The sequence below is a fragment of the Dermacentor variabilis genome, chromosome 1 (assembly GCF_050947875.1).
Source record: "Dermacentor variabilis isolate Ectoservices chromosome 1, ASM5094787v1, whole genome shotgun sequence".
Lineage (NCBI taxonomy): Eukaryota > Metazoa > Arthropoda > Arachnida > Ixodida > Ixodidae > Dermacentor > Dermacentor variabilis.
The window spans coordinates 80,752,225-80,769,118 of NC_134568.1; the positions used below are offsets into that span (position 1 = coordinate 80,752,225).

The 16,894-nt window shown below is 49.8% G+C and overlaps 1 long non-coding RNA gene across 1 annotated transcript in view; it reads right to left on the reverse strand.

Moving 5' to 3' along the window:
• LOC142579885 (uncharacterized) overlaps window positions 1-16,894 on the reverse strand; it is a 119,344-nt gene that overhangs the window by 67,733 nt on the left and 34,717 nt on the right. Inside the window, exon 2 of the long non-coding RNA XR_012827489.1 lies at window positions 13,253-13,357. This is a non-coding gene — a long non-coding RNA (uncharacterized LOC142579885). The remainder of the gene's footprint in view (window positions 1-13,252; window positions 13,358-16,894) is intronic.

Consider the following 16,894-nt stretch of genomic DNA (forward strand, 5'->3'; position numbering starts at 1 on the left):
CAAGCAACATTTTCGTCTTCGGATGAGAGCAAATTTGCTCCTTGTAGGTAGGGCGCAAATAAAGAACATCTGCAAACGAGGTTCACATTGAGCGTTCCGCGATGATGCCCACATGACGTGTGTTCGTCTTAGCTCGCGCGAGGAACACCGAATCTCTCGGAGAACATCAAGAAATGGCCCGAGGCGTCGACGTCCGCCATAGCCAGAGCGAATGCGCCTTCGCCTTCCCAGCACGCTTCGTGTGTAAGGCATAAGTGGCGCAGAGTGGGCGGGTGGGAGGGCAGGTTTCGCATTTCGATCAAGTCGCGATGGGGAGCTCGTCGCCTTCGCCCGCGCGGACGAGCATGGCCTGAAAAGACGGCACCGCGCTGCCGCTCGTTTTGACAAAGGCCGCCGCGCTGAAACGCCGTGTTCGCGCGTCTTCTCGCATTGGCCTGATAGCGACTTCCCGTGTTTGCGCGCGGCTCTTTCAGCGCCATAAACTGCTTTTGAGGGCCCCAGCTCAAAGGCGGCCGAGGGATGCTGCGCCAGTGGTGAACGGCCACGGGCGTGCGAAAGCGAAAGTGCGAATAAAGTGAACGGCGGCGAAGGGCGACTGGGAGCAACCATGAGCGAACAGGCAAGCAAGCGGCGAGCGTTGTCGCTGCAGCTAGAGCGCGCGTGCTGCAAAAGGCAGCGTAAAACGGTGCGGTAAAGCCCTCGGGGAGTGCGGGGCGAAGAGTGCGGAATGCGTTTTGTGTCCGTCCCGTGGACTTTTAAAGGAGGAGGGAGGCTCTCGCTCCGCAGAGAAAACTGGCGCCGGCAAACGTCGGCAGCCAATCCCAGCGGAGCAATAAACTTGTACGGCACACCCCGGAATGTTCTGGACTCCCGGGCGGAAGGCCGATATAAAAAAGATAGGAGGCGCCAGCTCCTCGGCGCAGCTCTTCTTTTTTCCGATGTTTCGAGGCACCGCTTGCTTGCTTTCGGCCATTTGTTGCGGGGCCCTGCGCGCGCTCTCAGCGCGCCGCGGGCGCGACGAGCGCGTTTCTCGCCACGGGGCCTGCGGGTATCTTTACGCCAAGGTAAACCTGCGGTAACTGCGTGCCGGCCGACTTGTCTGGAACCTCTGAGCGCGATTGCCGCGACTACGCCGGGGGTTATGGGTGCGCGACGCTCGTTTCCTGCTTCGCGAGCGTCCCGTGCGCGCAACGCGCTTTTACGTATACCGCTCTTGGGGAGGAGCCGCGGTCATTTACGAGTCGCCATTACGCGCTTCCGCTGTTGTTTGAGGCTCTCGATGCGGTTTGTCGCCCTCCCGAGGACTGAGGAGCGGGTATACACGTGTCTCCGTATTGTGGTCCCCGCGTTCCGTTGCAGGATTCTTCTGTTATCATGGGTACGAAGGCTGACAGGGCCTTCCATGGCTTTGGTCCTGCGAATTATCTTGCTGTGTATAGTGAACTTCATGGGAAGCTGCCGTTCGCTACGGTGGAGCGAGACATTTTCGCTGTCGACTCGCTGAGGCTGCAGGCACGGCCCGAGCCCCGTTTTGGGTCAGTTAGACTTCGAGCAAAACGTGCTGCCGAATCGAACGCGGTGGTACTCGGCATGGGAACAGTTATCTTTCGCGCTTCCTTCAATGGTATCGTAAGTGCAGGGCACATGACGAGCGTGCAATCTATATGATGTCATAACTCTCTAGGTGCGAAGCATTACCATTGTTCTTAAAACACGCAAATTAGGGATAGTGAAGTGAAAAATGAAGAATGTCTGACCGCAATATATAAAGGAGGTGACAATAAATATGTTTTACCTTACAAGAGCTCCTTCCGGACATGTAAAGTAAATCCATACCTCGGAATTTAATCTGCTTGACAAGGTGCTAGTTGTTGCCAGCGGTTGTCTGGTCGGATAAATTTAGAGAACACAGTCGCGCAGTGGGTTATACTAATGTAAGACAATTCAGTTTTTGGCTATGGTCATTACTCCTGAAACGCCTGCAATGCGGCCGGCGTATTGCATATATGGTTCGAACTGTACCAAGCTACATGGTGCAAACTGATGGTTTATCATGTGCATAACTAGCTGGGGATGTTAATTCATTGTTCAGTCATATGTGATCATGTCTTTCTTCATAAGCTGAGACCCTTTTGCTTGTGCGTGATAAACAGAGTGATCATATTCAAGTTTCACAGATATTTTAAAAATAACTTGTGGCAGCTAGCATTATGCGTTCATTGAGCTACATTCAAAAAGGCGGACATTACTTCTAGACTAATCGAAACAAATAGTGAACTAATCGTCGAAAAATAACTAATTAACTTCTTAATTACCTTACAGCCCATATTGCAATTTGCGAATTGTAACCGGTTAGTGCCAATTTCAAGGCTGGTTGAGAGAGGAACGGTTGAGAGAAAAAGTGGGAAAGAAGGGTAGTGAGGTCAACCAGAAATACACTTTGTTGGCTACTGTTTCTTCTTCTGAATGCAGGAAAAATTAGCAGAAAGGAAAGTAAAGGAGGAAGAGAGACAAAAGAGAGATGGCAAATGAAGACATGCCCATGAGCATACACAGCAATAGGCGGTAACAGAGTCTAATAGTTTTCGGAAAATGTAGCAGTACAGCCTATGAGCTTCCTGCACACGAAGGATGGTCTTTCCTGGCCAGGTTGCTCGAAATATTCAAACGAAAGTGGAGAAGATATCCGGCCGCAAGGCATATCGACCTAGAGATGACAGGGCTGCAGCTGGCAGTGTCTCTTCACTGTGATTGGGATGATTTTCTGGCAGCTAATGCATTCATTTCACAGTGCTTGTAACATAACATATTCAGCTGTCGCGTTTTTTGCACAGAAAGCGAAAAAGAGGCGCGAACTGTCAGGCAGCAGGCGATTCGCACTCAGCCATGCAGTCTGTGTTTTGACCCTATCTTAGTGATTTTTGTTGGCGTTCCACTTGAATCCGACCTACCCAGGTCACATCGTTGTTGCCTCAATTACTCAATGCCACCTTTCCTGTTGATGTTGTAGCCAGTATTTTCTGTTGTAGCGCGTTGATGTTGTAGCCAGTTATGAATATAGCCAGTATTTCTTCGCTAAGAAAGCTATAGTAGTAGCAAATCTAAGCGCTGTCTACTGTAGTCGTCCACTTTTTTTTTTCCCCTCTTCATTTCACCGCGAAATTTGAAATGCGAAACGCCATTACTGAGTTCATCTAGATCGCGGCCACGTCACTTTGAGTGAAAAATAAAGTTATGGGGTTTTACGTGCCAAAACCACTTTCTGATTATAAGGCACACCGAAGTGGAGGACGCCCGAAATTTTGCCCGCCTGGGGTTCTTTAACGTGCCCGTAAATCTAAGTACATGGGTGTTTTCGCACTTGGCCCCCCATCGAAATGCGGCCGCCGTGGCCGGGATTCAATCCCGTGACCTCCATGCTCAGCAGCCCAACACCATAACCACTGAGCAACAACGGCGGGTAACTTTTGAGTGAAGACGCGCTAGCTCGGTCGCCAGAACGCTTCATCATAAACGTTTTTTTTTTTGCAAAACAGGCATTTAAATTGCAGTCATTGCAATATACATACATATATATATATATATATATATATATATATATATATATATATATACAACACAGACCTAACCTTCTCACCGTTCATATGACGGTTCTGGGAAAAAATATTTTTGTTAATATTTCGCTTCGAAATCCTGTGAATTTTGGCAACTAAGTGCTGCTTTGTGTGGCAGCCCCACAAATAACAGAATTGAAGTAATAGCCTCGCGGAAGCCCAAAGCTGTAGATCAGTGGCTGTGGCGCTCCGCTGCTGAGCTCGAGGTCACAGGTTCGACGTCGCTCGCGGTAGCCACATTTACATGGAGGCAGAATGCAAGAACATTCGTGCACTCTTTAGATGCACGTGACAAAAACCTCAAGGGGTGAAAATTAATCCGGAACCATCCACTATCGGCGTCCCCAATAATCAGTTCGCAGTTTTGGTACATGAAACCCCAAAATTATTTTTTTTTTTATTTAGCTCCGTGGGTATCAGTATTACGAAGTCCTACGCGCACAGACGTCCGCGCCACAGATGTTGGTCGCATATAATCAATCCTTACCTGAGAAAAAAGCAGGCATGGTAAAAAACGGTGGCACATAGTTGGCAGACAACGTCATTTATGCACTAGGACTATGGAAGATTATCAGGTTCAAAAGTGAATCAAAGCACACAGGGAATAAATGTGCGCATGCGCCGCAACCTATCTGGCAAGAAAAATAGCGTTCTACATTCTTGCATCGGACCTGCAGGCTTTGACATTAGTAGAAGAACGCCTCAGCCACCGCTAAATCTTGTAGCGTGACCACCAATATATGCAGTACTCCTGTGTTATATGATGACAAATGATAGTTATACGGCTAAGATCAAGTCTATCAAGCGATAAGATATAGATAGGGCTTTCTTTCTCTCTCTCTCTCTCTCTCTCTCTCTCTCTCTCTCTCTGCCGATGAGAAATTTTCACGCCACCTGAAGCAAGTTTTATGGGATTACAAAGATTTGCAGAATAGCAAACATACTGAGACTACACTTTGGTACAAAGCTGCATTTGCGTCCCACAGCAAACACTTAATTTGCTCAAAACGGCGTCAAATGCGCAAAAAAAAAAAAAAAAAAACGCATCACGGTACGGATCACGCGTTCCGTGATGCGTTCAACACGGACTTTCTTGAACGTCTACTTCAACTGTGTACGCGACAATTTGGATAACTTTTACTTAGTCTCTCTGTTGCAGATATGTAAATAGCTCCCTTCTTTACTTGATCCTCTCTCCCTGTCCTTATTCTACCCGGCCCCTCCCCCCAACCCCCGCCACTGCTGACCCCCGTTCAGGTGTCAGGAGACTGCACTAGACGGCTACTGTGCGGTCCGCAATAATTTCTTTACTTTCCTCTTATTTATTTATTTATTTATTTATTTATTTATTTATTTATGTATTTATTTCTATTAACACCCAATTACTACTACTTCTAAGTGGTGGTTGCGGTGGTGATGATGGTGGCGGTGGTGGTGCTGCAGCAGGTTAGCCTGGCGTACAGAGCCGGCAATTGTTCCACCTGACCCTCCTGTGAGTTGAGAGCAGAGGCTGAACCCGCTGGTTGCTACAACTCACCACCCCCACCCCCACCACCATCATCATAGATCAGGGGCGTGTCACTAGGTGTCGATGAGAACTGTGTCTTGCAGGAAGGCACTCGTCAGTCGTTGCACTCTCTTGCTGATTTCCACGGTCCCTTCGGGGAAAACGACGCCTTCAAAGGTTAATTCTTTGCGAAAGATCATTCTTTTGCAGGCTGTAGACCATCGCTTTTCTTTCTTTGCCGAATTGATGGCATAACCAAATGAAATGTTCGATGTCGCCGATATCACCACAGAAGGCACAGAGCGGGGAAGCGCTATGTCCAGTCTCGAATAACCAAGCCGGGGTGGGGTGTACGCGGAGTCGGTTCTGATGCTTTACAACAGCGTCGCTTGTGCGCGAGTAAATCCATGCACCATACAGGCTTGATATGAGTATTGTGGCTCGCCCTAAAGTGATTCCGGATTGCATCCTTAAAGTTCTGGAAAATGTCTGGCACTCTCACCCTTGGGGCACATGTCAGCGCTAGGCGTGATAGAGCTTCAGCTTTTTCATTTCTTTCAATTCCTACGTGGGATGTGATCCATTGAAATTTTGCGTTGAATCCCTTTGCTCATTAGATCGTTAATCAGTGCCAGAAGTTGCCTTCTAAACTGCTCTCGAGATAGGCCACGATGTAATCGTTGTAACGCTGACTTTGAGTCCGTCAGCACCACGACATCTCGTGCAGAATAGGCCCGTAGTTTTCGTAACGCCACGGTAATTGCAGCGCTTTCTACCGTTGTAGACGAAACTGCGCAATCCAGGCGGCCACACCATGTCACATGAAGGGAGAGTGTGCAGAATGTCGCCGCGCAGCTATCTGTTTGTGCACGCACCGACCCGTCTGTATACATTTCTAGGCGGCTTTGATACGCTGTGCTGATGTGGTCCAGTACGGCAGTTGGAATGGTGCGTTTCGCCGGTACCTGGGGTACAGTGAGGCTGCACGTAACGTCCGCAAAAGACCATGGCGGGTCGAGACGACTCGGTTTAGGCCATATTCCAATCCTAAAAATCGGAAGGTGTTCAGCGCCGCATGGATATGAGAGCGAGTTGTTGCCGGAGAAGCGCCTTGCCGGAAGGGACTCGCCCAGCCTTAATAGCTAAGTTAACGAGACCTGAGAGGCCAAAACGCAAGGTGGAAGAGGCTCCGCTTCAGTTGTAACTTTCTTGCTTGAAGCCGCCCGAGGAAATCCCATTTCCAAGTGAAGTCCCTTTCTGTGCACCGCCTCCAAGCGGTCGAATTGACTTGGTGATGGTGATATCAGCGGCAGCTGATAGAGAGTGCGGCTTGTTATGAGAGCCGCGTTAAGTTTAAGCATAGACATAAGACTGTCTCCCCACCGTGCACCTCCTGTGAGACAAAGTGCGTTTATTCTTTGCATTGATGCAACCACAACACTTTCAACCGCGATTCGCTACAGTATCTTGCTGTCGATGGGGACACCTAGGAAACGAACACTAGTTGTTCCACGAATTGGATGGCCTCTGATATTCAGCGTCAGGCATGTTGACTTCCGCCTCACTCCAGGGAAAAGCATGAAGGCAGATTTTTTGCTGATAAAGGTAGGTCAAGCGTCTATAAGTGGCATTCCATGATGGAGATTGCGTCTTGGGCTATTGGCGGCGAGGAGTTACGGAGTCGCCATCTATCGGAAGCGGCTCGCTGGCGTAGTATGAGGGATCACGTGGCGCGCTCCTCATAGGTTTTGCTGTCAGCGCTCACTGAAAACACCACGCGCGAGCTCTTCCGGACATTTCTGTAAGTACTTTCGAGACGAGAGAAGCTTTTTACTGTCTAAATAATAATCTTGGGCAAACTGAAAGAGCACAATCGTTTACAGACGCTATCTCTTTACCGAATACGTACAGTTAACGCCATTGCGCGCGGTCGCCGCGATGGAGTCTCCTGAACCGGCTTCTTGCGTTAAAGGTAGGTAAACGCTGAGAGCAAACTACGTGAAATATGTTCTTATAGTGTTTGCATAACTAAATGGAGTGTAATAGAATGAAGCCTCAATGCAGCGATCGCACAGATTCGCAGCGACCGACTGCGCGTCTGCATGCTTGTCCGCGCACTGTTTCGCTTTCGCCGCGTGCCCGTTTTCGCACTGTGCCATGAGCTTTAGGCCGCAGAATATGAGCGTTTGACAGTATACAAGCAACCATTGTTGCGTGGGCGCTATCAGAGCTGTTCAAAAAATAATTTCATTGTAGAGACTTCGACGCCTACGGGGACTGTGATGTACGTGCCGTCGCGACGATTCAATCTTTTTTTTAATTCTAAATTCTTTTACCTTTCAATATTATTTCTAGAGTTGCGTCACACTGTATGCTTATCGGTGTTCTCAGCGTGCGATTTCCCGCCGCTCCTTTTTTGTAATCCAGTGCACTAATTCATAACACAAACATGACCATATGCCATGGTTTCTTTTTAATGTGCTTCTTACCGCTCCCTTTCCACTCCACTGAACTTGTCAGTATCTATAGCATCGACAAGTTCATAGACCAAACCGTCGTGACATTACTCGGGCAACGGACTCGGGCGAGCGTCGACCTCAGTGCGCGTTTTCCGAACATCACAGACACGGCACCGTAGCAGAAATCTTCCTCGCGTCTGTGCTTGCTGGATACTCGAGTTGTGGCCGATGACTGTTTGCCGGTTTTATGGTTCGCGAGCCAAGCTTCACGCGGCTTCTTATCCTGCGCCTACGTGTGAAGAAGGCTGACATCGGCCTCCGTTACGTACGTCCGGCACTGCGGCACCGAGCAGTAGCCTACCATGTTGCGCGCCTTCAAAGGCAGCCACTACCTATTGTAGTGCTTTGAAGCGTTGTAAAGGAGACACTCGAAGCGGGGAAATCTCGCCACTAAATGAAGACCGCAGCCTACGAGGGAATTTAAACTCTCGTTTTCAGCTCGCTTCGGCGCTCCCGAAGCAGCCGAAGCGGCCGCTATGTCCACGTGATCCCTCCTAGCACGTCACGCCGACGGTGGCGCCAGCTTTTCCAGTGGTGGAGCTCGAGGCCAATACGAGCGAAACGTTTGTGTTGGTACCCTGAGATCCAAATGCAGACGTCATCACGTAGATGGACATTTATACTACGGTCCAACGTACTTTCAGTGCGTCTGGAAGGCTAGTCATGGCAACGCTAAAAAGCAAGGGAGATAGAACACTTCCTTGTGGGACGCCGAAGGAAATGCGTCGCTGCTGCTGCTGCTGCTGCTGCTGCTGCTGCTGCTACTACTACTACTACTACTACTACTGCTGCTGCTACTACTACTACTACTACTACTACTACTACTACTACTACTACTACTACTACTACTGCTACTACTACTACTACTACTGCTACTACTACTACTACTACTACTACTACTACTACTACTACTACTACTACTACTACTACTGCTACTGTTGCTTCTGCTACTGTTATGTATATAGCAACACTTGTGGTGTGGCAGTAGTCTATACGTGCAGCTGACAGAATCATCACAATAAAAAAATTTAGTGAACAAGAAAATGACATGCTGTAAGAGCTATGCTGGGTTTCTCTGGCTTATCTTGTTTGCATATGACGGTGTACAACACAGTGCCCCTGAGCCAAATCACTTTTATCAAGTAACGAAGAAGGTTAGAGTAGTTGTACTTTTTTCTTGAGTAACAAGTTATTTGTATAATTGAGGTGCTTAATTTTCAATTTATTGCTTCACATATCGTTACTGTGTTTGACTAATCTGAAACACAATATGAGGTCCCATAGCGCATAGCGCATATTGCGCGCATAGCTATCACGCTTTCATTATGCTGAACGCCGCTTGAGATTGCACACGGGAAAGGTTATCAATGGAAACCTTTCTTTGACTTTTCCTTCACTTTTATTTCACTTTATTTTGGAGAAGGAAAGAGGGACTGGATCACTGTTGTGACGGAGAAAGTGTGTGCTGGCTATGAACATTGGCTAACTAGTGCGGTACCGGTGCGCCAGTAAACGTGCAAACGTGTCATAAAACCGGGGTTTAAAACTCTCTGCACGCAGCAGAGTGTGGCGTCAGCCTTACATGCCGAACTCCTGGCGCTCAAACTTGACGCCTTTTGGATCTTCCGCGGCATGTCGCTGAGGGTCTCACGTTACTCAGCGGCGCTACCGTAACCACTAAGGCCTAACCACGATTTCTCTGGACCTTTAGCCATAAAAGGCCACAAATTCCCACCATAATTTTCCTTCGCATACATCGTGTTCGGCGCGTGAAAAGGTCGTCTTCGCTAGGCGGCCAAGCGTGCGACGGCAGCCGAGAGTGACGAAGCCTATGCTCGTGCGAACTTTATCTGCGAGGCAGCGGCTCGTTCTAGACGTTCGGGCCACTTGGCCAAATACGCGGCGAGATCCAGGAGGGCCGAGGCGGCTTGAAAGAGTCCAGCGCCGGTGTACTCGCGCAGGCGCGCGCCGCTCGTCTCGCGTTCAATTAGACCGATTTGATTTAGCGGCGTCGGCCACGGAGAAGCGGCGGGGGTGGACGCGAAGCTCGCGTTCCTGACGGCCGCACAAGCGGCCACTCATTCGGCGTACGCGCGCTGTTGCAGCCGGGGCTCCTGGAAGCCGTAAAAGCCGGCCGACAACGCGTGCAAGCGGCGGCGGCGGCGCAGGGTTTTCGCGGCGGCAGTGGAGACCCGCCGGACATAAACCAGGCGGCCCCCAGGCCGGCGTCCTTTCATCTGCCGCTCCGCGAACACCCGCATAAATCTGGGTCCGCTCGCCCCCTTTTTACACGCCACACATGGGCTCCCGATCCCCGGTGCCGATAAATATCACCCCCGCGCCTTCCGCCGCCGCCACAACTCCTGCTTGCTGCCCTTCTGGGAATGCCCCCCCTCCCCCTTTCCCGCCACCCTGGCTCCTGCGCGGGCTTCCGCGGGGTGCTGGGCCGCCCTGCGGGCCTCGAAGCAGACGCCGCAGCTCACGCCCCGGGGTGGCACTGTTGTCCCTGCTGGTGAAACCAGCCTGCCACGCACGGGGCTCATGTTGGCTGCTGCTGACTTGGCTCCCTTACGCACCGTATCGGAACAGGCGTTGCGGTCCCGCGTGCCTAGAGAGGAACGTGGCGTCCACAGACTGGAACCAACAAAGAAACGAGAAGTAATGGCCGTGTTTCGCTGCAAATCCGTTGTCCTTTGCGTCAGTCCTTGACCTGGCGTTTCCTCCCTTCTTCGTGAGCACTTCTCACACGAGACGAAGGCGGAATGACGCGCGAAGCGTTCTGTAAGAAGATATGCATTTAAAATTAAGGAGACAAATATATCCACTCGAAACGTCCCACTGAAATTGGAGGAACCATGCCTGCGGGGCTTTAGTTTCTGCTTGTCCTTTTCTTTCTATCTCTGTCAAGTTCTTGGCGCGGAGATTCGATAACGTCCTTCGCCCGACTGGGCACACATGTCGCGTGGAATTAAGAGTCATGACAGATAACACGTCCGTTTATTCGCCCGCACAGTAAATGAGAGTAAATGCAGTAAATGTTAAAGCTTGTATGGGACTACAAAAATAAATAAAAAAGGTCATAGCGTTGTAAAATGGAGAGCAGGATCGTAAACTGCTGTAACTCCGACATAACGCGATGCTATACGTGATGGATCAAAACGTCAATGACAACGATGGCGATCGCGGAACCGGCACTATAGCTCCTGCTGTGCGGCCGTGAGTCGGCTCGGTCTTCACTGTCTCCTATACAAACCGACTATTTCACTCTACAGTGTCTGCTATAAACGTAATGATTTGGATAAACTCTGCGCTATCACAGCGGGAAAAAAGACGAAAAAGAAAATCATGGCGTTTTCTAAAATACCTACAATTGTCGTAGTTGTGGCTATTTCAATTACTGCGATTTGACGGCGCTCTTCTTGCCATAAGCACTTGAAAGGTAATCTTTTAAGCACAATATATGATTTTAATGACTGCAGTGTGCGTTGAGCTATCGGCGTCTCATAACTCACCTACCACGAAGAAAGAGCGCTGAACTGTTCGGGCATATCTGCACGCGCGGTGCCTGTATAAACTTCGACATCCCATGTATCCAGAATTTACGTATTCGAGTTTCACCTTGTTTGAGCATTGATGAGCATTATGAGCTGAAAGCCTTCTATCAGACCAGTGTGCTACTACAACCTTCCGCTCCAACGTCGCATTGTCGACGTGTCATTATAACTGCACGATTAAAACCATTTCCGCAACCCCCACCCCCGCCCACACACACGCACGCACGCACGCACACAGGTATACATCTAAATCTCCGCTGGGAACAGGCACGCATGTCCCGAGGCTCTTTCCGGAGTGAACTATTCTATGTGGTCCTATATGATAATACGCAGACGAGGGGGGTCATCTTGGATACAAATGGCTCTGCGGGCGTATCGCAAAAACGGCGAGACAAACGGGTTAACTGTGCTTGCGCGATCGAATCGCGCAAGGAGCGGGGAGCGCAACGCACAAGAACAGCTAGCGCCCGTAAGGGACACGAAACGCTTCCCTCTCGCCGGCGATGAGCGGCTTCTGGTAAAAGACGGCCCGTCGACCGAATGCGAAAACCCTGTCCGCTGTTTATTGACTCATCTCCCGCTTGCTGAAGATCGGCCAGTAAATCTCGTCGGCCTCAACGCCCAAACATTGCCAGCGCCGCGGGCTCTCGTCCGGCGCGGAAGCCGTGAAAATACGCGGTGTGCGAGCCCGGCGCTTGCATGCAAGGGGCCGTCAAACGGGCCGCCCGCGTGAATGGGTGTTCTTCTTCGCGCGCCTCATGCACGTGCGGCTTCGCGGACCCGCACGGCGGGAGGATGGTCTCGAACGCCCGCTCCTGACGAGACGACGGAGGTCAGTATATATGAAGATACCCCGCTTTTTCAATCCTCTTCTTTGTATAGTTAGCTCCTTGAAAAACAGGAACTGCCAATAAAGATTGCCAGTGCGCTATCATATGGCATAGTAGTCCGCACAATGCATATGAATCTTTGGACAAGTCAGTGCTTCATGTGTAATGAAGATGTGCTTCTGGGCCGCCGCTGGCAGCGAGATCAGAGCTCGTGTTTAGCCGGGACCATTTGGGTCCTCTTGGCACTCTGTTATCTATATGAATTGTTCTGTGGAGGTGCCGCCCGATTCCAAGCCTCATCCTCAATCTTCGCAGCCGGAATTTGCCTGCCTTGTTCAGCCATGCTCGTGAACCATTTCTGTTACTTGCTGGCCGCCAGTGTTTGTTGGCAATCATAGAAAGCTGGTTGGAAAATCGACCATATCTTGCTTAGGTACACGCTAATTTCTTACATGTTTTGTCTTGGACATAATCTTTTAATTGTCCCGGCTGCGCTGTTGAACCCCATTATACTGTGTAAAGTATAATATACCAGGTGTCACAACCAGCTTGGACCAAAATTTAAAGATAATGCAAGAGCTCTAGGGAAATCACGCAAACTGCATATTAGCGGTAATCGTGCGTATTTACAACCAGTATCATTTTCACCGCTGAATATTAATGTACTACTTGTTCTCATTCGGTCAAGTTCTTCATTATTGCTTGAATCTCAAACATGTCAGATATAAAGGTATAGAGTGCCTCAAATAACCTCGGATTCACGCATTCCTTTTTTTTAGCGCTAAACTTTGCATGGTTGCTCTTGCCGAGAAAGAACAAAAGCCCACGAAATAAAGAAAAAGAAACACGTGATGGGGCGCTTGCGTAAATGCTATTGCGCTGCGCTCTAGCGTGCAAAGGGTAACAAGCACGGCCGCAATCCGACTGTGAAAATTTACTTTTTCTGTCTAAAATTACCTCACGACTGGCCTCTCGAGGCACTTTGCGTGCATTCGCGGGCTTCTTTCATTCTCGGAAAAACATTTTTATGTAGTACTCATCGAGCAACAGAACGCTGTATCGGGAGTTTTTCATGTTGCTCTGTGCTTCATGTGTTTCAATTTTCTCATTGACACTTTTAATCAAATTATAATATTTGACAAGTTGATTAATTAATTAAGACTAATGACCTCATTAGGCAGCATGAAAAAAAAACTGAGTATCTCCAAGCGACGGCAAACAACATTACCTTGATTCTGTCCAGCTACGTGGTATTTGCATATTTTTAGTGGCACGAGTATCCAGTGACATTCTTGTTTCTTGCGCAGCACTTCCGGTTCACCTCCTGAGATGTCTGGGGACAAAATTCAAAATAAATAATAAAGAAACAAAAAAAATGTAGTAGAGTACAAAACTCATGGGTTTCATTACAGATATGATATCAGAGCATACGTATTGTTACAAGTTGACGATTACTGAAGTGTGTGGAATGATTAGAATGAATTAGAAATCACTTATTACCGCACACAAGTGCAAAGAATCGTAGAATTTAAGAGACCCGCCACGTCAGCACGACTTCGGCGAAATTTCGGGAAACCCGGAAGTAGAAAGCAGAATGACATCCCATACAAGAAGATGTAATGATATTTAACCGCTTAATTAATGTAAAACAGTGGCCAGCACAGACTGAACATCTGTCTATGGTCGCAGACGACTTTCTGTGGCTATGAAGGGAAAGCCACGGAAGCAATGCGCGCACAAGTGAGAACGCTTCTGAAAAAGAGTCCCGCGTCTTCATCTATGTTAATTTCAGCTGGGGAAGAGAAAACATACATACCTTATTAGCAAGAGTTAAATGAGACAAAACACACCACTTAATGTAAAAGTTTACTTATTTTGCGGCTTTTCCCTTCCGCGTCTGGGCAAACGCGAAACCGTATCACGTGGAAGCTGTGTCGATCCACCGTCTGTTCCGAGCAACCAAAAGCACTGCCAAACACTGGCGGACTACTTGGCGCGGTAACACATGTGCAGAAGCTTTGCCCCCGTAGCTTTCCTTCATAGCTACGGAAAGTTGTCCGCGAGTATAGCAGAGCGGATGTGACGTCACTCCCTTTTCTCTCGCTTCTCCTCTCCACGCGCAAACCTGCTCGCTCGCTCGCTTGCTCGCAACAACTACTTGACAACTACGCGCACGCGCTCGTTACATGTTCTGATGTCGGCATCGGAGAAGGCGCGTAACATGCGCTTCATGGGCCGCTACGCACCCCAGGTGGCGCGCACTGCGTCTCCTCCTCCGCTTTCTTGGCTCCTCGCCCGCATATCGTGCCAGGGGAAATACGTTCGCTCGCTTAACCTAAAGAAAATCAACGGCGAGGTGCGAATCCCACTAAAAGACACATAACTCAAAGATTAGGGTCGCCTATTATTTCTTTAATGCTTGGCTCAAGTTGGCTGGGGCACGCTGTATAGGGTGCAGCTAAAGTTAGCCAAGGTATTCAACGAAAAACATTTAAAAAACACGGTGTGAGATATGGTTTTAAGACCGACGATGTTCGGTCGTGCGACCTCTGACGACCGAACACCGTAGGTCTTACAATCGTATCTTGCACACTGATTTTTTAATCTCTTTATTATTTGAATACCATGGCTAACGTTAACACAGTATACCGGGCAACAGCGCGTCGAGCGGCCTTGTAGAGGGGCATATTAGTGGTCGCACTGTCACCCGGAATGCCGTAGTTTAAAGATGCACAATAAATATGCGTGGTACGCGCCACAGACGTTTCCACCTTTATCGCGGACTGACGCAGGCCAAGACTTCAGCAAGCTAGCGCACCGTATGACATTGGACACGTGGCACACACCTGAATTCACCCAACATCGATTGCATTCCCTCGATCCATCTATGCAACTGCGGCTGTTACCAGGGCTTCCGCGTAATGAGGAAACAATGATGTGCCGCTTACGCTTGGGCGTCGCATTCACAATGCATATATGTTTTTGATTGGAATGGCTGATAGCACCGAGTGCAATGCCTGCGGTGTCGAGGAAACCATAGAACATCTACTGTGCTACTGCTCATCTTTTGAAAATGAAAGACATGACCTCTGCACAGCTCTAAATCAGTTAGATAGAAAGCCGTTCACCTTGAACAAGATCTTGGGACCATGGCCTCGCATATCGCAGCTACAAAAGGCCACAAAAGTGCTGCTGCAATATTTGAAAGCTGCCGGAGTGAGTCAGCGTCTCTGATCCGGACTGAGTGACCGAACGATATTCCCAGTGAACTTTCTCTTCTTCCTTTAATCTTTCCGTCCCCTTTTCCCTTTTCCCATTGTAGGGTAGCCAACCGGGCTCAGTCCTGGTTAACTTCCCTACCTTTCGTTTATCATTTGCTCTCTCTCTCTCCATCTGCGATGTCAGTACACGCGCAGGGGACAGATGGCAAAGCAGTGCGGCAGAGCAATTAGCGAAGCCTGTGCCCCGCTGTATAGGTATACCGCCAACTGGCTGCTGACTCCGATCAGCAGTTGAGTAGCCCGCGCCTTTACCGACCATTTTCTAGGCTTGCTCGTTCTTGCCGTTGCAGAAGCGGACAATAGCACGGCAGTCGGCCTGACGCACGTGGAAGTTGCATAAAGATACGTGTGTTGCGACCGGCTGGTTGAGAGCGGCATTACTCTCGTTGCCCAAGAGCCGCGCAACCGCTGTGAGAAATTCTGCTGGAGTAAGCCCCTTGTTCGTCTCTTCCAAAGGGACCGCTTCTTCTCGGCGACCGCCGAGTCAGCGCACTGAGACGGCGACGCGGGCTGCTGCTGTTGGATGCGCCGAGGCGGCCATACATCAGGCGACGTCCCGCCGAGCGGCTGCCAGGTCGGGCTCGCAGTCCAAATGACCGTCGCGATGGCTCTGAGTAGAGCCTAATTGCTGTCGCCATAAAACTGGCTCGAAATAGCGCGGCCCGCCGAGTGTGTCTCGCTCGCTCTTGGGCGAACGCGCACAAGGCGTCGCTTTGAGGAGCGGCCGTGAGGGACGGCTGTCAGGCGGACGGCGTGCGTCTGCCACTCGCCGCCTTCCTTGGCACCGCTGCACCAAGGCGCCTCGCTTGTGAGCGCCATGTGACTCATCAACGTGGCCGCTAAATTAAGAGCGATGTCCCCTGGCTTCTCCTGCCGTCCCTGTCATCGGAAAGCAGATCGCTCCTCCGTTTCGTCACCCCCATGGGGCAACAGCGAAATCTGTATACACGTGGTGTTCGAGAAAGCCGCCGCGAGGCGGTGTCACGGCGCCCTTGCTCCATTTGTTGACTTTCGGAGCGGCAGGCGGCCGTCACACCGCTCTTCGGCTCGTGGTACTACAGCCGGCTCAGTCGTTCGGCATAAGCTTCCTCCGTAACAACGCACAGGCGGCGATACCTTCGCGTGTGTGGGGATATTTTTATCAAACTTTTCAATTTTATGTTAAAGGCAGCCATGCAGCACGATAATAAGAACTGGGGTCTTTACTTAGCAAGGTCCCGTAACTTAGTGGTGCCTCCGGATTCCTATACAGCAATATTAGCTTTACAGAACACATCGCAGTGCCGCGCTGTGTATCAATATTTCGGCACAAGCGTAGCGGGCCCAACATCCCACTCTGCTACACTTGTTCACAAGATGCGCATGGATGTTCTCTTTTTCCGTGGAAACGTGGGAGACTTTGTTGGCTGCGTGCCAGCGCTCGTCGACGCCAGGACATTATACGCTGAAGTATTTCCGCGCTTGGCGGCACTATTTCTAGACGTGAGATGAGCACATATTGCTCTTCACGTCATTTCTCACGCCTTACGAGCTGGCGGAATTGGCGGCCACAAGTTCGACGAGATAAGGATAGGACTAGTATAGCTCAC